The sequence below is a fragment of the Bombina bombina genome, chromosome 1 (assembly GCF_027579735.1).
Source record: "Bombina bombina isolate aBomBom1 chromosome 1, aBomBom1.pri, whole genome shotgun sequence".
Classification (NCBI taxonomy): Eukaryota; Metazoa; Chordata; class Amphibia; order Anura; family Bombinatoridae; genus Bombina; species Bombina bombina.
Genome location: NC_069499.1, coordinates 395769034 through 395792813, shown reverse-complemented (window position 1 = coordinate 395792813; position 23780 = coordinate 395769034). Strand labels below are relative to the sequence as shown.

Sequence of the window (23780 nt, the reverse complement as noted above, 5' to 3'; positions counted from 1 at the left end):
ACTCTGTTATTATATTCTGGGACTGCTGATACGGCACCTTATTTTATATCCCCAACTGGGCGGAGTTCCTATACTCACTATTGGTTGTATTCCTTGTACCCAGTTTTTATGTTAAAACGATTTATATCTAAAGAAGTGATCCGGTTGCCCTGGGGATTTGTATTGCACTGTTTAGAAGAATGTAAGCACTAGTATCCATATGTAAAGGAATCATACTTTGTAACTTGTTACACTAGGTATTCTGTTTCTAATTCTTCTTTTGCGGAACATCAGTCAGCTGTGGAGAATAAATAAAGGATCATTGGTTGAACTGTTAAACTATATTATGGTTTGTTTATAAATGCATCTAGTGCATTGTGTGTATATATTCCTCACACTATTTTTTGTTATTTTAATGTTATTTTGTTTTAGAGTTTTTATACACATGATGGCACATAGTGTTTGTTTTATTGTATAAGTACTTATAAGGGACACAAACATTCAAACATTTAATAGTAATATTAAACAATATGAACATAATATCACATAAAAGTCATAAAAAATAATCAATGACTTTAATATTTCAGGTTGCAGTAATTTATAGGAACATTTTACCTAAATAAATTGAGTCAATATATTTAGAACTTCTAAATCAGTGCTTTCCAAACTGTGTCGGGACACAGGTGTGTCCCTGCTTCAGCACAATTTTTTTTAAATTTATTTATTTTTTTGGTTTCTGACGTTTGCCTGCCTGCTACGCATATCACATGGTTGACACATGATTGATACCTTGTGGGTCACAGATCATCTTAACTAATTGGCGCAGCTCAGTGGGAACTGAAACTATTCCCATTGGCGGCTTTGGCGGCACATTGGCTCCTGACTGCACGTGTAGTCTGCTTAATTGGCTTGTGACTGCATGTGTAGTCATTGAGTGGGACAGCAGTGTGTTTGCAGCGCAGGCAGTAGTCAATCGGACTCACCCAGCTCTGAGGGCGGCAGCTTAAACGCTGAGCTGAAGTCAGAAGTCAGTGGGGTTTTTCGCAACTAGCTCCCAGTAGTGCATTGCTGCTCCTGCTCTTGATATAAGGATAGGAAGTGGAAGCTTAAAAATGCTTGATGATGAAATGCGAGTGTCTTTATCTAATATTCCACTAAATATTCAGAAATTGTGTTCATCCCATCAACCTCATACATCCCATTAAAATAGTAAGTAGCTATTGGTGGTATTAAACTTTTATTTTAATTCTTGCACATACTTACTGTTACTTGCAAATTTCATTATTATATAATTTATGTATGTGTCCGTATCTCTTAAAGCAAGTTAGTTTAACCTCCTTTAATTACTGTGTCGCGAAATGATGTAGGTCTAAAAAGTGTGTCACCAACATGAAAAGTTTGGAAAGCTCTGTTCTAAATCATTGTTGAAGGAAAAATGAAACGACTTGATAGATATATGGATATATATATATATATATATATATATATATATATATATATATATTCCTGAACAAACGGATGCACTCTCAGGTCTTTTAGTGAAGAAAATAAACAATCTTTAATGGAACGTTTTCAGGGACTTCCTCCCCATCATCAGCATATATATATATATATATATATATATATGTATTCTTAGCCAATAGGTGCCCGGATACCCCAGGATAGTGGCCCCTGCTCGCCAGAAGGCATACAGTCAGCTTGAGAAGGTAGCCCCTGCTCATCACTAAGCTCCCAGGCACCCCGGAAAAGTGGCCTCTGCTTTTCAAAAGGAACCAAGACACCTGAGAAAGTGGCCCCTGTTTACCAAAAAGCACACAAGAATCCTGGGAAGGTAGCCCCTGCTTACCCAGGCACCTCAAAAATGTGGACTCTGCTCGACAATAGGAAACCAGGCCCCTGCTAGTCATAGGTGCACAGGCACCCTGAAATTGTATCCCCTACTCAATAATAGGCTCCCAGGCATTCACAGAAAGTGGCACTTGCTCAGCAAAACACACCAAAGCACCCTGAAAAAGTAGCACCTGCTTGCAAATTGCCTCCCAGGCTACTCAGAAAAGTGGCCTCTTGGCAATCAGGGGTCACTTTACTTGGGTGCCTGGGCACCTATAGGCAAGCAGGAGCCACTTTCCCAGGTTACCTGAGAGCCTATTGGCTGACAATCATGGACTACTTTCCTGGGGTGCATGCCCAAGCGCTGTTAAGCAGGGGCCACTTTCCTTAAGGATAACTAGGTAGCTATTGGTAAGCAGGGGACATTTTCCTGGGTTGCCTAGGTGCTTATTGAAAAGCAGGGGACACTTCCCAGGTTGCCTGGTCACATATTAGCAAGCAGGGCCCTCTTTCCTGTGGTGCCTGGACACCTATTAGCAATCAGGGACCACTTTCCTAGGGTACCTGGGTGCGTATTGGTGAACAAGTGCCACTTTCCTGGAGTGTCTGGGTATCTATTTGTGAGCCGGGGCCACTGTCACCATCTATTAGTGAGCAGGGACCAGTTTCCAGGAGTACCTGAGTATCTATTGGTGAGCAGGGGCCACTTTCCCAGAGAGTCTAGAAGTGTATTGCTGAGAAAGGGCCCTCTTACCTATTAGTGATCAGATACCACTTTCCTGGGGTATCTTGGTGCATATTGTTGAACAGTGCCACTCTTCTGGGGTGTCTGGGTAACTATTGGTGAGCAGGGGCAACTGTCACCACCTATTAGTGAACAGGGCCAACTTTTTTTGAGTACCTGAGAATCTATTGATGAGTAGGGACCACTTTCCCAGAGCACCTAGACGTCTATTGATGAGCAAGGGCCACTTTCCTTAAGAGTTTCTTGGTGGCTATTGATGAGCAAGGGATCCTTCTCCTGGGTGCCAAGGCACCTATTAGCATACAGGGGCCATTTTACCGGGGTGCCTGTGCATATATTGTAGAATAGGGGACACTTTCTTTGAAGGTTCCTAGGTGGCTATTGGCAAGCAGGGGCTACGATCCTTAAAGGTTCCTAGATGGCTATTAGTAAGCAGGGGCCACTCTCCTGGGTTTCCAAGGCAACTATTGATGCATATTGGTGAGCAGGGGCAAATTTTCTTGAGGGTTCCTAGGTTGATAGCTACTGGTGAGCACAGCTACTTTCAAGGAATTCCTGGGCGGCTATTAGTGAGCAAGTAACCACTTTTTCAGGTTATATATAACTCAATCCATAAAGGGATAGCAAACAAAGGGATAAAAAACAAACAAGCATTTTAATTGCTTTAGTAGTAAGGTCCTGATACACCATTACAGGTATTTAAGGAATGCAGAAAAGCAAAATAATATTCAGTTGTCTAAAACTAAAAATTTAAAAATAAATTGCAAACAATATCCAGAATGCCCCTAAAAGAATGTTTAGATATGTAAATGTCTTTTCATGTAAGTCTCAATCTTAGCACAGGACAGGTGTGAGACTGATGTGGCTTAAAGGGTCACAAAACTTTTAACTGGGAGACAAAAAACATAAAGGACCTAGAACAAGTTTTACAAAGACAATGTGAACAATAAATGTAAATTAAAAGCAACACTACAACCTTTCCATACAATTTTTTCTTTTCATTCATGTTTTCAAATCCCTCATGCTAAAGTATCAACATTCCTCACTTTCTCACACGCCTATTCCATAACAAGGATGTAGTGCATTGCTGCTTCTTCAACAAAGGATACCAAGAGAATGAAGCAAATAAGATAATAGAAGTAAATTGGAAAGTTCAAAATTGTATCATCTAAATTATGAAAGAAAAAATAATGGGTTTCATGTCCCTTTAATAGTTCTCAACTCAGAGAAATGCATGAACTGGAGAAGCAGCAGCAGAAAGCAGAATAAATAAACTAATCTCAGCTCCTTCCCAGGCAATTCTCATCTGAACAAACAATTTGTATGGCTAAACTCAGATGTATGTTTCAGCGTATATGGGCCTCATAAGTGGAGGCACAGCTATACCCTTATAGGCACAGTGAGCAAGGGGTCAATGTCTGGTTGTCCCCATTACTCTTAGGGAGACTAAAAACACAAAAGAGAGGAGCTCAACTGTGAACGGATGGTGCTCAATAGCCCACCCTATGGGATGGTCCCCATTCAGGGTGCAGCCTCTTTCTGCCCAATCTGTGCTTTTCACAGTAGAGAACTTTGCTAAAGCATATTAGTGTGACCCCATCCACAAGGAAAATCTAGCACCGAAATACCAGGCCATTTAAATCTGAACAAAGGATTTATACGGCTAACATCAAATGTACGTTTTGGTAGTTTCCCTAAGGGTGATGGGGGAAACCAGACATGGACCTGTTACTCAGTGTGCCTAGAGGGATATGGCTGCTTCTCACTGACCAGACCCACACTAGGCTGAAACGAACATCTGGGGTTTTGTTGTTTCTTTCGTTCAGAGAGGGATTGCCTGGTATCTCAGGGCTGGACTGTAATGTTTAGTCAGAACCAGACCAATATACTACAGGAAAGTTTTTCTCTGTGAAATACACGTTGAGAAAAAGGAGTCTGCTCCTAGGTTGGTAACTATCTATAGAACAAGCTATTGTGCTATTGTTCATTTCCAGGTTCAGCACCTCTCTTTAGTATATGTAAAACAAATTATCAAATTATTATATATATATATATATATATATATATATATATATATATATATATATATATATGTATATATATGCACAGTGTGTGTATGTATGTGTGTGTGTGTGTGTGTGTGTATATATATATATATATATATATATATATACTGTATATATATATATATATATATATATATATATATATTTACACAATAAGTCCCAAGGAATTGCACTCTCTGTTTACAATCTTTTTTAATGGTTAACGTTTTCGGGGGCTCCCCCGTCCTCAGACCAAATAATATAAAAACAAAATTTCTTACCACCCTAAATAGTGCTCCCACCACTATCTTATCCTCCGTGGACTGCCGTTAGCGTCTCCCTGGTGCAACTGTGCATTTAGGGGTTCTTTGGAGAAGCTCTGTCTCTCCATTTTTTTAATCAGCTTACCAATGTTGTAAAAATTCTTCCCTACTAATTTACTTAGATATTTTAGCCAGCAGTTAGCTTAAAATTGTAAAGATAATTTAATAACAGCCCACGGATTGTAAGGGCTTAGTCAATATTGATTTTTCTTCTGCTGGCTCTGATACTTTAATTCTATCTACTAAGATTTATATAACCAATATGGGAGGTTTATAATTCGGAATAATATAAGTTATAGGGAAACGTATCTATTAGTACCCCATAGACAAAATTAATTAGTTGTCAGGGTAATACAAGAAAATCCTTTTCAATTCAGGAGGATGAAATAACCCTCCTAGCAATATGGGTGTGATGGGGGGTGCTCACTGTCCTAATATATAAGTCAAAAAAAGGGAGAAGAGAAAGTGGATAGTTATAGACCATTCAAATCGTACTAATTAGTGCATGATTAAGGTAGGAAAAGCCACCAAAGAGGGGATATATGACATGAATAAAATGTGTGGACTAACCGTGTAGGTGTAAATAAAACTTAAATTAAAAGTAAACACATAAAGGTGAGTACCAGTAATACAGAGTTTCCAAATTAGGGATCAAATAGAGGCAATGGCAATCCTTCAGGACAGTACAAACCAAAAAAAGAGCTCACGGACTGCACATGTATTTAACTACAATAGAGGATTGACCTCATACCAATAACTTCTAAAAAGTGCAGTACTGGAGCGGTAAGTACCGTTCTGAGACTGGAAAGCCAGGAGCCACAACACAATACATCAATTTAAGATAACTACCAAGGTTATCTTGAAATTACTATTCTGAGCACTATAATGAGCAATATAATATAATATCTTTCCTTTTGGATTCAATGGAGTTGATTAAACAACTGCAATCCCGGTCTGATGTTAATGCTGATGATATTCTGGTCACACTTGATGTAACCAGTCTCTATACTATTATTCCTCATGAGGAAGGCATGACTGCAGTATTTCATCATTTGTTAAACTATCCATATATTGGACCACCCATCAATGTAATTATGCAGTTGCTTGAGTACTGTCTCAAATATAATTATTTCAAGTTCAAGAAGGACTTTTATTTACAAACATCCGGCAGAGTGATGCAGTCAAATGTGGCCCCATCCTATGCCAATCTCTTCATGGCATGCTTTGAGAAGGAGGCAACGGAACTCTTTCGTGACCCGAGTAACCTTCTTTAAATGCTACATAGACGATCTGTTTGTGATATGGTGTGGCAACAACACTGAATTGGTGGAATGGTTTGAGAACCTAAATAGGGTAAATTCTCAGGTCCAGTTCAAGTTGAATTTCCATAATCAACAGATTGATTTCCTGGATATACGTATCTACAAAGGGATTGAAGGCTTCTGCACAACATTATTTCAGAAGGAGACTGACAGCAACTCATTGTTCAAAGTATCTAGCTGTCATTCACCAAGCTTAAAACGTGCTTTTCACAATTTAAAAGTGTGGTCCGTAATAATACGGATGAAGCTAAAAAGAAAGAACAACTTTCATTAATGTAGTTGAAATTCAGGGAAAGAGGTTATAGAGATAATCAACTCCAACAGGCTCGAGAAAGAATGGATGGTCTAACACAAGAGTAAGCCCTACGGAAATCAACAAAAGAGGAGGAAGCAAAGAGGGTGATCTTAATGACTACCTTCACTCCTGAAAGGCTGGGTTTTTCAAGAATACTAAAAGAAAATTGGGACATTATCTCTGCGAATAAATCCCTACCACTCACGCAGATGGAGCCTCCTATAGTGGGATTTAGGAGAGGATGATCTCTAAAGGATCTATTGTTAAGAACCGAATTCAGGGAAAGCTATACTCAAAGAGCTTGGTTAAGTACCTCCAAAAAAGGTTGCTTCCTTATAGTGGATGCACACTTTGTGGAGGGCTAACCCAGAGCACACATTTTATGCACCCTTGGACCAACAAAAAGTTTTTCATTAAGCATAGGGTCACGTGCACAACTAAGTTCATTGTATATCTTTTGCATTGCCCATGTGGAAGTTTCTACGTGGGCTAGACCCAGGATGACCTGAGGACCCGAATGGCAAACCACCACTCAGCAATACGAGCAGCTATCAAAAATGGTGGGTCAGATCATCCTGTGGCCAGGCATTTTCTGGAATTTAAACATGCCATTTCGGACCGTTTCAGTCATTATAGACCACATTCCTGCGAGGCCTAGGGGTGGAGATAGAGCTAGGAGCCTTTTACAAAGAGAATCCCGTTGGATTTTTGACCTAGACACCCTAACTCCGAAGGGTTTAAATTTACATCTGGATTTCCAGTGTTTCTTGTAATGGGCTCCCTGCATACCTCTGTAAAAAGTGTAGTTAGGCTATACATATTAGTATGCATAAACCAGCATAGTATAGATAATTGGTCTCACAGTAGTTTCCTGTAGTAGGCTCATAGTTTATCCCTCATTGATGTATCTTAGTAATGAGGTAGTGTATAGCATTTATTTATAATAGTATATTCAGTTTGCACAAATATACCATGATAAATCCCAATATAGGCGCAGGAACAAACTAAATGTAATTAAATGCAATCTATTGATCTATTAAGGTTTCTTGTAATAGGCTTGTGGCATTTCCCTTTAAATATATAATCAACTACTTCTCGTTGCATATTAGTTGTAGTAAGGCAAGCAGGTCATATATCCATGAATAGTGTAGAAATCAGTTAGTCAGAGATAACTTGCCCTTTGTGATAATTATTTTATTTAACAATATGTAACATATTGCTTGTTTCTGTGAGGTTGAATATATTTTTTACTGTTAGTTAGCATCCGTATAATTAGAGAGGCTGTGTGTTTATATGATGTATTGCATCCTTTGCATAATTGCCTGTGAATTTAGCGTGCACTGCTTAATAGTGTCTGGTAGAGAATAACAGATATTGCTGAAACTCTTTAGACTGTTCTACCTTGGTGAGATAGTAACCGGGTTAGGAATAGATATTCATTGTTAACGCTATACATGCGGGTGTCTGTGGTTGTATCTCACGGTGTTTAACTTGTGTTGATTTTTAGGAAATTTGTCCTAGTGGGGTTGCCGTAATGTCTCCGGCGCATGCGCAGTTGCGCCAGGAAGCCGCTGACGGCAGTCCACGGAGGATACAATGGTGGTGGGAGCACTATTTAGGGTGGTAAGTAATTTTGTTTTAATATTATTTGGTCTGAGGACGGGGGAGACCCCGAAAATGTTAACCATTAAAAAAGCTTGTAAATGGAGAGTGCAATTCCTTGGGACTTATTGTGAATATTTTGTGTTGAATGGCTCCCCAGTAGATGTATGGATTATGAAAGTGAGTACAGGTAGCCCTCAGTTTACGCCAGGGTTAGGTTCCAGAAGGAATGGTTGTAAATTGAAACCGTTGTAAATTGAAACCCAGTTTATAATGGAAGTCAATGGGAAGTGAGGGAGATAGGTTCCAGGCCCCTCTCAAAATGGTCATAAGTAACACCTAATACATTATTTTTAAAGCTTTGAAATGAAGACTTTAAATGCTAAACAGCATTATAAACCTAATAAAATAATCACACAACACAGAATATATAATTAAACTAAGTTAAATGAACAAAAACATTTGCTAAACAGTATTATAAACCTAATAAAATGATCACACAGCACAGACTTCACTTGCATTTTTCTGCAAACAGTTCTTTCTATGCATTCCAATCTGGACTGATTTATAGACAGGAAGATCTTGTTCCTTTGAAATCTGCTCGATATCTCAGATCTGGTTAAACAGATTAATTTCAGCTTGCTTGGCTTTTCTGCAACACAAGCGGACAGTTCCACCTATTGGCTATTTTAATAAATGCACTGCTTCTCAATGCTTTTCAATAGCAGTCACATGACTGGAAAAAAAGGTTGTTATTCTGAAACGGTGTAAATTGAACCGTTGTAAAACGAGGGTCACCTGTACTGGATCCCACAATGGAGATTATATATATATACTGCTGGTAAATGTCTGTCTTTTGTATTAGTTTTACTGTGACACATATGGTCTGCATTTTTAATCACACCTGGTGCTTGTTACATACATGGGGGAGGCTAATGATGGTATAAACTCTGTAACTTATTCCCAATGAAGTTACAATCAGAATTATTTCCTGCTCTTGTGAATTACACATCAGCAGAAAAAGAAACAATCTGTGAATCCCAACTGCAAAAGTGCAAATAAAAGAGCAATATCAACAGCGGAAATAAACGTAGCCCTGCTTTCAGTCACCTTTCAGCTAGAAGTCAAAACTATTAGAAAAAAAGAAATGTTTACATTAGAGTGTATTATTTGATCACTATTAAAAAGGAAATGCATTAGCACAAGACTAAATATATGTAGAAAATTGTTTGAAATATAGAGCTTTGCCAAAATCCAAATGAGAAACAGTATACACCTACATATGTATAAATAGATAGAACCTGTCATAAAGTAACTCCCTCTGGACACACACAAATCAAAATAATCATCTGCTTTGCGTCCTCCTAAAGTGTTACAATTTAGGAATATTTTATAAAGTAGGAATACAACACAGTCAAATGTACTAGACAACTTAAGACCGCTGCTTCTTAACTGTTGTTTCCGGGAAGCCTTAAAGGGACATTAAACCCACATTTTTTTCTTTCATGATTCAGATAGTCTATAGAGAATACCATTTTAAACAACTTTCTAATTTACTTCTATTATTTAATTTGCTTTATTCTCTTGATATTCTTTCCTGAAAAGCATATCTAGATAGGCTCAGTAGCTTCTGATTGGTGGCTGCACATAGATGCCTCATGTGATTGGCTCACCCATGTGCATTGCTATTTCTTTAACAAAGGATATCTAAAGAATGAAGCAAATTAGATAATAGAAGTAAAATGGAATGTAGTTTAAAATTGTATTCTCTACCTGAATCATGAAAGAAAATGTTTGGGTTTAATGTCCCTTTAAGGCTCGCAAGGAAACAGGGGCATCAGGGGCCATTCGGCCCTTGATAAATTTGGCCCTATGTCTCTAAGAAGGATGGTAAACACCATGGCATTTTAATATAAAAATGTTTATATCAAATAAAGCAACATTGCTCTATACTTTTATTATGGGCTAGATTACAAGTGGAACGCTAATTTATCACGTGCCCGCAAACTGGTAAATTTGCCATTACAAGTGGCTAGGTATTGCGCGGTAGCAATTAGCGCTCAGAAAATTAACCAGAGATCTGAATTTTCTAAAAGGTCCCTAAATGCCACCAAAATAAAGGGTCTTTTAGTTTTTTATACAAAACTATTGTACTAGGCAGTATTTTGGGGTTAAAGTTTGTGGGCGTGAGGTGTTAGAAAAAAAAACGTCACTGAAAAGTACCTTTACATTGCGGTCTTTGGGGACTGTGTGTTCCCTGTAAATATATATGTATGTGAATATATACATATATATTTATATGTTAATATGTATATATATACACATATTAACACATAAATATATATGTATATATTCATATACTGTACATATATATTTACACTTTGTTGCCCATCGATACGCGACTTACCCCCTTCGCTGCGCTAGTTCTTATGCCGTGTCTGACGGCATGAGAACGAGGCTCCCATTGGAGCCTATGGAACTGTGTTCTCATGAGTGCAATGCTTCCTTGCAATGCAAACGCAGGGTCACGTTCGCATTCCACCTCACTTGTAATACCAGAGTACATTTGCGTGTGCTGGTATTACTCAGTTGAGCGCAAATAGCCTTGTATTCTGACCCTATATGGTTTGCCCCATTTAATGTAATTTAGCTCTGCAAATTGTGTCTTTTTCTAAATCTTAGAGTTGAACATGCACATTGCAGACTTCTCAAGGCTAACCCTGCTACATATATTTCCCTAATTGGATTTTACTGATAACAGCTGCAAAACAATACATTTTATACTGACAGTATTACCATGGATAGCATTGTTATCTAAAGACTAAAGCCCAGAGTGGCTTTAAGGCAAGTGGAGGGTGCAGTTTGGCTAGTAAAAAAAAACAATTGGAACAAACAAGATGTTTATTTTTTTTTTTATTTTAAACCTGACTTGGCTGATATCTTATTCTAAAGCAAGACAACAGAAAGGTGCTCACTGTCTCTTTAGTCAACCACACCGGATCTTCCCAAAACAGTTAAACCTTAATTTAGAAACCCTTTAGTGGTTTAACCCTTACTACATTTATGTCCTCCAATCAGGATTGTATTGAGAGAGCTCATTGTCTGAAACTTCCCATGCTATGTAAGCATACAGATTTGAATTTATAAAGGGCAAAGGACCCAATATATCAGCGGAAAGTGTTCTAATCATAAAATGAATGTAAGATTGGTAAACAGAACGTGTTTAGTATGTATTCCTGAATTCTGTAGATTGTTAACTAACTTCTTAGTCTCAAAATATATGAATAATTAATATTTTTAATATTCCCCTTTAACCATAAAAAGTAGGTAAAATGTAAATTCAGATTCAGAATTATGTCAGTGTGTTTAATATCAGCTCAGACTGTGCAGTGTTCTAAAAAAAAAAGAAGCCTATAAATAATTGAATTTGATTTTTTAGCAGTAAAAGAAACAAAGAAACAAAGCAGCCAAAATCTGTACCCTTATGGGAAATAATTATATTTTCAAATTTGAACCAACGGAAATTGTTTTCAGTCCATATGGCAAAATCCCATTGCAATGCAAAAGTTTCTAATGATTGAAAGTTTCCACTTGCCTAGATATGCATAAATTATAAATGTATTGTCTGTTCTAAGACAGTTTAATAAACTAACAGAGTGGAAAAACATCCAGTACTTTTTTGGCGTTAAGCTAAGGCTCACATGAGCTTTAGAATGGTTTACCTCAGTGGGAAAGACTCTTGCATTTCCAATGAGCTCCTTCTGTGTTCAATCCCAAAATAACACATCTGGGAGGATTTTTTTCCAGTTCTGTTTATCTTATTACTGTGATATGCCTTTGATAGCACACTTTAGGTCCATCAGTTGCTGCAAAGCATCAGGTGAATAGGATTTGCTTAAATTAAATGAATACATTCTAGTAATTTACCACTCATTTGGCTTTTTAGCATAATCTCTTTGTTTTAAATAGTGTCTAGATATATAATCCCAATATTTTAATGACATGGAGGTAGAAAGATGATAGATAGATGATAGTTAGATGATAGATAGATGATTGATAGATAATAGATAGATGATAGATATATATATATAGATAGATAGATGATAGATAGATGATTGATAGATATATGATATATAGATAATAAATAGATGATAAATAGATGATAGATTGATAGATAGATAGATAGATAATCGATGGATAGATGATTGATTGATAGATGATAGATAGATAGATGATAGATAGATAAATAGATAGATAGATAGAAGATAGATAGATGATAGATAGAAGATAGATAGATGATAGATAGATAGAAGTTAGATAGATAGATAGATAGATGATTTATAGATAGATAAATAGATAGAAGATAGATAGAAAGATAGATAGATAGAGATAGATAGAATATAGATAGATGATAGATAGATAGGTGATAGATAGATTGATAGATGATAGATAGATAGATAGATAGATAGATGATAGATAGATGATAGATAGAAGATAAATTGATATATAGATAGAAGATATATAGATAGATAGATAGATTCATGATAGATCGATAGATAGATAGATAGAAAATAGATAGATAGAAGATTGATAGATGATAGATAGATAGATAGATAGATAGATAGATAATAGATAGATAGATGATAGATAGATGATAGATAGATAGATGATACATAGATAGATAGATGATAGATAGATAGATAGATAGATAGATAGATAGATAGATGATAGAAGATAGATAGATAGATAGATAGATAGATAGATGATAGATATATGATAGATAGATGATAGATAGAAGATAGATGATAGATAGATGATAGAAGAAGATAGATGATAGATAGATAGATAGATAGATAGATAGATAGATGATAGAAGATGATAGATAGATAGATATATAGATGATAGATAGAAGATAGATAGAAGATAGATAGATAGATAGATACATGATAGATAGATAGATAGATAGATAGATAGATAGATAGATAGAAGATAGATAGATAGATAGATAGATAGATGATAGATAGATAGATAGATAGATAGATACATGATAGATAGATAGATAGATAGATAGATAGATAGATACATGATAGATAGATAGATAGAAAATAGATAGATAGATAGAAGATAGATAATAGATAGATAGATGATAGATAGATGATAGATAGATAGATAGAAGATGGATAATAGATAGATAGATGATAGATAGATGATAGATAGATAGATAGATAGATAGATAGATAGATGATAGATAGATATATAGATTGATAGATAGATGATAGATAGAAGATAGATAGAAGATAGATAGATAGCTAGATAGATAGAAGATAGATAGAATATAGATAGATAGATAGATAGATGGATAGAAAGATACATGATAGATAGATAGATAGATAGATAGATAGATAGAAGATAGATAGATACATGATAGATAGATAGATAGATAGAAGATAGATAGAAGATAGATAGATAGATAATAGATAGATAGATAGATAGATAGATAGATGATAGATAGATAGATAGATAGATAGATAGATAGATGATAGATAGATAGATAGATAGATAGATACATGATAGATAGATACATGATAGATAGATAGATAGATAGATACATGATAGATAGATAGATAGATAGATAGATAGATAGATAGATGATAGATAGATAGATAGATAGATAGACATGATAGATAGATAGATAGATAGATAGATAGATAGATAGATAGATGATAGATAGATAGATACATGATAGATAGATAAATAGATAGATAGATAGAAAATAGATAGATAAATAGAAGATAGATAATAGATAGATGATAGATAGATGATAGATAGATAGATAGATAGATAGATAGATAGATAATAGATAGATAGATAGATAGATAGATAGATAGATGATAGATAGATAGATGATAGATAGATGATAGATAGATAGATAGATGATAGAAGATAGATAGATAGATAGATAGATAGATAGATGATAGATAGATAGATAGATAGATGATAGATAGATAGATAGATAGATAGATGGAAGATATATAGATAGATAGATATATAGATAATAGATAGATAGATAGATAGATAGATGATAGATAGATAGATAGATAGATAGATAGAAGATATATATATATATAGATAGATAGATAGATAGATAGATAGATATATAGATAATAGATAGATAGATAGATAGATAGATAGATAAGACTAAATAAACAATGTCAAAAGATAAGATTGATCTCCTTTGGGAGATGACAACTATGACATACAGGACATATGTATATATGTTGTTTTTAACATTCACATTATGTTAATATATTTTCTCTATAAAATGTATTTATTAAATTCATACAAATACTAATAATGTCAATCATAAACATCTAATTCAGTCATAGCTGTAGGCATATTAAAGTGAAATTAAACACATTGAGGAAAATAAAACAGTTGCAATATACTTCATTATTTATTTCACTCCTTTTCCTATAGTTTAATTCTGAAAATTGGGGTCTTCCCAATTACTGTTTAACATTGCTATATTCCACACAATCATTGGTTGTACACTCAATTATAGCGGTCTTAGACTGCTGGAGAAAAAACTTAGGCCTAGATTTAGAGTTTGGCGGTAGCCGTGAAAACCAGCGTTAGAGGCTCCTAACGCTGGTTTTAGGCTACCGCCGGTATTTGGATACCGCAGATCCCCTTACGTCAATTGCGTATCCTATCTTTTCAATGGGATCTTTCTAACGCCGGTATTTAGAGTCGTGTCTGAAGTGAGCGTTAGAAATCTAACGACAAAACTCCAGCCGCAGAAAAAAGTCAGTAGTTAAAGTGATGGTAAAGTTGCTGCTTAGGCTATCATTATTTATGTTTAAGAGTAAGGTGGGACATTAGTCGCTATGTTTATTTGTTAAAAAATCGAAAATAAACCTTTATAATCAATTGTTTTCTAAAAGATCGTCTACTGTTGCTTGCTCCTCCCACGTCTTACTTCCTGTTGTATATTGAGCTGTAGCTGAGAGCGGTCCAACCCTGCTCACTACGTCATTATTTTGCTTGCTCCCAATACATACCATTGGTGCATGCAAGTACGTCACAATGTAAACAATGAAATCTGCGATTCATTGCTTACATTTGTGAATGAAACACGTATATGTTTTGCTCCGATCCAGATCCCCTAGCCTAGACTAAACTATTTTACTAACGTAACTTGAAATTCCCTAGTGTAACTACCAGACATACATTAAACGGGTGCGCGCATGGGATGATTGACATCTAGCAATGACTCGCGCATGCGCTTTACATCAATGGGGAGTGTCAGAAAAACTCCAGGTCGCCTATCAGCCTGGATTTCAATAGGCTAAAAAGAAAACGTGATCCCAACATTAAAAAAAAAAATGCAGCCGGGTGGACTACGGAACGATAGAAATCTGAGGATTTAAAGGTAATAAAAGTTTAAAAAATTAAAATGATTAAAATTCATGAATTAAACTCATACTAAATTAAAGGGAGTAAGTTTAGGGAGGTTGTGCAGACACGCAACTTTACCATCACTTTAAGAGCTTTCTGGGCTAACGCCGGTTTATAAAGCTCTTAACTACTGTGCTCTAAAGTACACTAACACCCATAAACTACCTATGTACCCCTAAACCGCGGTCCCCCCACATCGCCGCCACTCGATTACATTTTTTTAACCCCTAATCTGCCGACCGCCACCTACGTTATCCTTATGTACCCCTAATCTGCTGCCCCTAACACCGCCGACCCCTGTATTATATTTATTAACCCCTAACCTGCCCCCCACAACGTCGCCGCCAGCTACCTACAATAATTAACCCCTAATCTGCCGACCGCAAAGCGCCGCTACTTACGTTATCCTTATGTACCCCTAATCTGCTGCCCCTAACACCGCCGACCCCTATATTATATTTATTAACCCCAAATCTGCCCCCCACAACGTCGCCTCCACCTGCCTACACTTATTAACCCCTAATCTGCCGAGCGGACCGCACCGCTATTATAATAAAGTTATTAACCCCTAATTCGCCTCACTAACCCTATAATAAATAGTATTAACCCCTAATCTGCCCTCCCGAACATCGCCGATACCTAACTTCAAGCATTAACCCCTAATCTGCCGACTGGAGCTCACCGCTATTCTAATAAATGTATTAACCCCTAAAGCTAAGTCTAACCCTAACACTAACACCCCCCTAAGTTAAATATAATTTAAATCTAACGAAATTAATTAACTCTTATTAAATAAATTATTCCTATTTAAAGCTAAATACTTACCTGTAAAATAAATCCTAATATAGCTACAATATAAATTATATTTATATTATAGCTATTTTAGGATTTATATTTATTTTACAGGTAACTTTGTATTTATTTTAACCAGGTACAATAGCTAAAATAGTTAAAATAATTACAAAATTACCTGTAAAATAAATCCTAACCTAAGTTACAATTAAACCTAACACTACACTATCAATAAATTAATTAAATACAATATCTACAAATAAATACAATGAAATAAACTAACTAAAGTAAAAAAAATAAAAAAGAACTAAGTTACAAAAAATAAAAAAATATTTACAAACATCAGAAAAATATTACAACAATTTTAAACTAATTACACCTACTCTAAGCCCCCTAATAAAATAACAAAGACCCCAAAATAAAAAAATGCCCTACCCTATTCTAAATTACTAAAGTTCAAAGCTCTTTTACCTTACCAGCCCTGAACAGGGCCCTTTGCGGGGCATGCCCCAAAGAATTCAGCTCTTTTGCCTGTAAAAAAACACATACAATACCCCCCCCCAACATTACAACCCACCACCCACATACCCCTAATCTAACCCAAACCCCCCTTAAATAAACCTAACACTAAGCCCCTGAAGATCTTCCTACCTTATCTTCACCATACCAGGTTCACCGATCGATCCAGAAGAGCTCCTCCGATGTCCTGATCCAAGCCCAAGCGGGGGGCTGAAGATGTCCATGATCCGGCTGAAGTCATCATCCAAGCGGGAGCTGAAGAGGTCCATGATCCGGCTGAAGTCATCATCCAAGCGGGAGCTGAAGAGGTCCATGATCCGGCTGAAGTCATCATCCAAGCGGGAGCTGAAGAGGTCCATGATCCGGCTGAAGTCATCATCCAAGCGGGAGCTGAAGAGGTCCATGATCCGGCTGAAGTCTTCTATCAACGGCATCTTCAATCTTCTTTCTTCCGGATCCATCTTGCAGACCTCCGACGCGGAACATCCTGCTGGCCCGACGGACTACCGACGAATGAAGGCTCCTTTAAGGGACGTCATCCAAGATGGCGTCCCTCGAATTCCGATTGGCTGATAGGATTCTATCAGCTAATCGGAAATAAGGTAGGAAAATTCTGATTGGCTGATGGAATCAGCCAATCAGAATCAAGTTCAATCCGATTGGCCGATCCGATCAGCCAATCAGATTGAGCTCGCATTCTATTGGCTGATCAGAACAGCCTTGAATTTGAATTTTCCTACCTTAATTCCGATTGGCTGATAGAATCCTATCAGCCAATCGGAATTCGAGGGACGCCATCTTGGATGACGTCCCTTAAAGGAGCCTTCATTCGTCGGTAGTCCGTCGGGCCAGCAGGATGTTCCGCATCGGAGGTCTGCAAGATGGATCCGGAAGAAAGAAGATTGAAGATGCCGTTGATAGAAGACTTCAGCCGGATCATGGACCTCTTCAGCTCCCGCTTGGATGATGACTTCAGCCGGATCATGGACCTCTTCAGCTCCCGCTTGGATGATGACTTCAGCCGAATCATGGACATCTTCCGTCCCCCGCTTGGGCTTAGATCAGGACATCGGAGGAGCTCTTCTGGATCGATCGGTGAACCTGGTATGGTGAAGATAAGATAGGAAGATCTTCAGGGGCTTAGTGTTAGGTTTATTTAAGGGGGGTTTGGGTTAGATTAGGGGTATGTGGGTGGTGGGTTGTAATGTTGGGGGGGGGGTATTGTATGTGTTTTTTTTACAGGCAAAAGAGCTGAATTCTTTGGGGCATGCCCCGCAAAGGGCCCTGTTCAGGGCTGGTAAGGTAAAAGAGCTTTGAACTTTAGTAATTTAGAATAGGGTAGGGCATTTTTTTATTTTGGGGGTCTTTGTTATTTTATTAGGGGGCTTAGAGTAGGTGTAATTAGTTTAAAATTGTTGTAATATTTTTCTGATGTTTGTAAATATTTTTTTATTTTTTGTAACTTAGTTCTTTTTTATTTTTTGTACTTTAGTTAGTTTATTTCATTGTATTTATTTGTAGATATTGTATTTAATTAATTTATTGATAGTGTAGTGTTAGGTTTAATTGTAGGTAATTGTAGGTATTTTATTTAATTAATTTATTGATAGTGTAGTGTTAGGTTTAATTGTAACTTAGGTTAGGATTTATTTTACAGGTAATTTTGTAATTATTTTAACTATTTTAGCTATTGTACCTGGTTAAAATAAATACAAAGTTACCTGTAAAATAAATATAAATCCTAAAATAGCTATAATATTAATATAATTTATATTGTAGCTATATTAGGATTTATTTTACAGGTAAGTATTTAGCTTTAAATAGGAATAATTTATTTAATAAGAGTTAATTAATTTCGTTAGATTTAAATTATATTTAATTTAGGGGGGTGTTAGTGTTAGGGTTAGACTTAGCTTTAGGGGTTAATACATTTATTAGAATAGCGGTGAGCTCCAGTCGGCAGATTAGGGGTTAATGTTTGAAGTTAGGTGTCGGCGATGTTAGGGAGGGCAGATTAGGGGTTAATACTATTTATAGGTATTTTAGGGTTAGTGAGGTGGATTAGGGGTTAATAACTTTATTATAGTAGCGGTGTGGTCCGTTCGGCAGATTAGGGGTTAATAAGTGTAGGCAGGTGGAGGCGATGTTGTGGGGGGCAGATTAGGGGTTAATAAATATAATATAGGGGTCGGCGGTGTTAGGGGCAGCAGATTAGGGGTACATAGGGATAACGTAAGTAGCGGCGGTTTACGGAGCAGCAGATTAGGGGTTAAAAAAAATATGCAGGGGTCAGCGATAGCGGGGGCGGCAGATTAGGGGTTAATAAGTGTATGGTTAGGGGTGTTTAGACTCGGTGTTCATGTTAGGGTGTTAGGTGCAGACGTAGGAAGTGTTTCCCCATAGGAAACAATGGGGCTGCTTTAGGAGCTGAACGCGGCTTTTTTGCAGGTGTTAGTTTTTTTTTCAGCTCAAACAGCCCCATTGTTTTCTATGGGGGAATCGTGCACGAACACGTTTTTGAGGCTGGCCGCATCCGTAAGCAACTCTGGTATAGAGAGTTGCAGTGGCGTTAAATATGCCTGTACGCTCCCTTTTTGGAGCCTAACGCAGCCATTCTGTGAACTCTCAATACCAGAGTTATTTAAAAGGTGCGGCCAGAAAAAAGCCAGCGTTAGCTACGCGGGTCGTTACCGACAAAACTCTAAATCTAGCCGTTAGGTTGCAACTTGGAGGTGCCCATTACTTTATGGACACTAACATTTTATAATTTTTACTTCAAAATAGGAGTGCATCCTGCTGTCTTTCACGTATTTAGTGCTAGATTACAAGTGGCACACTATTTAGTGCTTGTGCTTGCATGAACACCATCAGAAGTAAACTTTTAATGGATATGGGTTAGAGTGCGTATTACAAGATGAAAGTAATTGGTTTGTGCGCAAGGCAAAGCCGACGTGAGCTTACTTTCGGACTTTGGATATTGTGACTGCACTAACCTCTTCTCCCCATAGACTTTAACCCCTTAATGACAACTGACGTACCAGGTACGTCATGCATTAACAAGCAGTTAATGACAATGGACGTACCTGGTACGTCAGTTGTCTAACAGAGTGCTGGAAGTGATCACAATCGCTTCCAGCAGCTCTGAGGGTATTGCAGTGATGCCTCAATATGGAGGCATCCTGCAATACCCCTTTACAAGCCTCCAATGCAGAGAGAGCCACTCTGTGGCCCTCTCTGCACCGGTAGTGATGGTGCCATTGTCAGGGTGGGAGGGAGTGTGCGCGCGCGTGCGTGCACGAGACGTGCGCGCGTGCACGTGAACATAGTGTGCATAAACGGTGCGTGTGCACGAGTTTAGCCACACTGACACCAATGAGGGCAAAAAACCAGGGAAAGGTAAAAAAAAATTTTTAAATTATAAATGGATCTGGGAGGGGGGTGGGGTTATTGTGGGGGTATTGTGGAGGGGCTGCTACACTACAGAAAGAGTTAGTTGAAAAATAAAATAAAAATACTTTGTTTTTTGGGGCCAAAGTGGGTACTGGCAGACAGCTGCCAGTACCCAAGATGGCGGTAATTAGGTAGAGGAGAGGGTTAGAGAGCTGGAGGGGGGATCAGGGAGGTTGGGGCTAAGGCAGGGGTCCATCCCAGCTAAAAGATTTTATTATTTTTATTTTAAAAAAAAAAAACCCCTCTTATTTAGTAATGGCAGACTTTCTGCCAGTACTTAAGATGGCGGTAACAATTATGGGGTGGGGGTGGGAAGAGAGCTGTTTGGGAGGGATCAGGGGGTGGGATGTGTAAGGTGGGAGGCTGATCTCTAAAATTAACCCTGCAAGCTCCCTAAAAGCTACCTAATTTAACCCCTTCACTGCTGGGCATAATTCACGTGTGGTGCGCAGCAGCATTTAGCGGCCTTCTAATTACCAAAAAGCAACGCCAAAGCCATATAAGTCTGCTATTTCTGAACAAAGGGTATCCCAGAGAAGCTTTTACAACAATTTCTGCCATAATAGCACAAGCTGTTTGTAAATTATTTCAGTGAGAAACCTAAAATTGTGAAAAATGTAAAGTTTTTTTTTTATTTGCTCGCATTTGGCGGTGAAATGGTGGCATAAAATATACCAAAATGGGCCTTGATCAATACTTTGGGTTGTCTTCTAAAAAAATATATATATACATGTCAAGGGATATTCAGGTATTCCTGACAGATATCAGGGTATCAATGTAACTAGCGCTAATTTTGAAAAAAAGTGGTTTGGAAATAGCAAAGTGCTACTTGTATTTATTGCTCCATAAATTGCAAAAAAAGCAAAGAACATGTAAACATTGGGTATTTCTAAACTCAGGACAAAATTTAGAAACTATTTAGCATGGGTGTTTTTTGGTGATTGTAGATGTGTAACAGATTTTGGGGGTCAAAGTTAGAAAAAGCGTGTTTTTTTCAATTTTTTCCTCATATTTTATCTTTTTTTTTTTTTAGTAAATTATAAGATATGATGAAAATAATGGTATCTTTAGAAAGTCCATTTTATGGCGAGAAAAACGGTATATAATATGTGTGGGTACAGTAAATGAGTAAGAGGAAAATTACAGCTAAACACAAACACTGCAGGGGGTCGATCCGATAAAAATCGTCGCCCGCAAAAGCCGGCGACGCCAATAATTGCGCGGATTTGGTATCCTATATACGGCGTAAGCTAGAAGTTACGCGCGTATATTTCTGCCGTCGCCCGCAGTTTTTTGGGCCATAGGCAGGTATACCAAACCCGCGCAGTTTGGTATCCAATATGCAGCATAAGGACTTACGTGGCGAAAATGGAGAAAACTTACTCCATTTTCACCTCGCCACAAAAAGCAGCCGTAAGAAGCCTTACGCTGACTATTGGAGCCCCGTAACTCCCTAAACTAACTAGAAAATAAACCTAACACCTAACGCATGCGCAATGTCTATCTCCCTGTCAACCGCGATCTGCTAAAATAAACCTAACACCTAACGCATGCGCAATGTCTATCTCCCTGTCAACCGCGATCCCCCCCCCGAAATCCCTAATAAAGTTATTACCCCCTAAACCGCCGCTCCCGGACCCCGCCGCCATCTACATAAACTAACCCCCTACTGTGAGCCTCTAAAACCGCCGCCATCTACCTTATCTATCCCCTAATCTGACCCCTTACACCGCCGCCACCTATATAAAAATTATTAACCCCTAATCTAATCCCCCTATACCGCCGCCAGCTATATTAATATTATTAACCCCTAATGTAAGCCCCTTACACCGCCGCCATCTCTATTAAAATGATTAACCCCTAATTTAATCTACCTACCCCGCCGCCAGCTATATTATCTATATTAACCCTAAGTATATTATAGTTAATATAGTTATTACATTATATATATTAACTATATTAACCCTAATTATATTAGGGTTAATATAGTTACTATAGTATTTATATTAACTATATTAACTCTATCTAACACTAACACCCCTAACTATATTTATATTAAATTAATCTAATTAATTTATAAACTAAAATATTCCTATTTAAATCTAAATACTTACCTATAAAATAAACCCTAAGATAGCTACAATATAATTAATAATTACATTGTAGCTATGTTAGGGTTAATATTTATTTTACAGGTAAATTGTTAATTATTTTAACTAGGTATAATAGATATTAAATAGTTATTAACTATTTAATATCTACCTAGTTAAAATAATTACCCAATTACCTGTAAAATAAATCCTAACCTAAGTTATAAATACACCTACACTATCAATAAATTAAATAAAGTACAAACATCTATCTAAAAATACAATTAAATTAACTAAACTAAATTACAAAAAAAAACAAACACTAAATTACAAAAAATAAAAAAAAGATTACAAGATTTTTAAGCTAATTACACCTATTGTAAGCCCCCTAATAAAATAATAAACCCCCAAAATAAAAAAAATTCCCTGCCCTATTCTAAATTAAACATATTTCAAAGCTCTTTACCTTACCAGCCCTTAAAAGGGCCTTTTGTGGGGCATGCCCCAAAGAATTCAGCTCTTTTGCATTCAACAAATACAATCCCCCCCCCCCCATTACAACCCACCACCCACATACCCCTATTCTAAACCCACCCAAACCCCCCTTAAAAAAGCCTAACACTACCCCCCTGAAGATCTCCCTACCTTGTCTTCACCACACCGGGCCGAACTCCTGATCCGATCCGGGCGATGTCGTCCTCCAAGCGGCAAAGAAGAATTCTTCCTCCGGCGATGTCATCCTCCAAGCGGCAAAGAAGAATTCTTCCTCCGGCGACGTCTTCCTCCAAGCGGCAGCAAAGTCTTCATTCTTCCGGCGGCATCTTCAATCTTCTTTCTTCGCTCCGCCGCCGCGGAGCATCCATCCCGGCCGACTGCTAAACTTGGAATGAGGTACCTTTAAATGACGTCATCCAAGATGGCGTCCGCCGAATTCCGATTGGCTGATAGGATTCTATCAGCCAATCGGAATTAAGTTAAAAAAATCTGATTGGCTGATTGAATCAGCCAATCAGATTCAAGTTCAATCCGATTGGCTGATCCAATCAGCCAATCAGATTGAGCTCGCATTCTATTGGCTGTTCCGATCAGCCAATAGAATGCGAGCTCAATCTGATTGGCTGATTGGATCAGCCAATCGGATTGAACTTGAATCTGATTGGCTGATTCAATCAGCCAATCAGATTTTTTTAACTTAATTCCGATTGGCTGATAGAATCCTATCAGCCAATCGGAATTCGGCGGACGCCATCTTGGATGACGTCATTTAAAGGTACCTCATTCCAAGTTTAGCAGTCGGCCGGGATGGATGCTCCGCGGCGGCGGAGCGAAG

General features: G+C 37.5%; 1 long non-coding RNA gene across 1 annotated transcript in view; it reads left to right on the top strand.

Moving 5' to 3' along the window:
• The window catches only part of LOC128637970 (uncharacterized), a 169655-nt gene that overhangs the window by 61697 nt on the left and 84178 nt on the right, over nt 1-23780 (top strand). The window contains exon 2 of the long non-coding RNA XR_008399022.1: nt 8047-8162. This is a non-coding gene — a long non-coding RNA (uncharacterized LOC128637970). The remainder of the gene's footprint in view (nt 1-8046; nt 8163-23780) is intronic.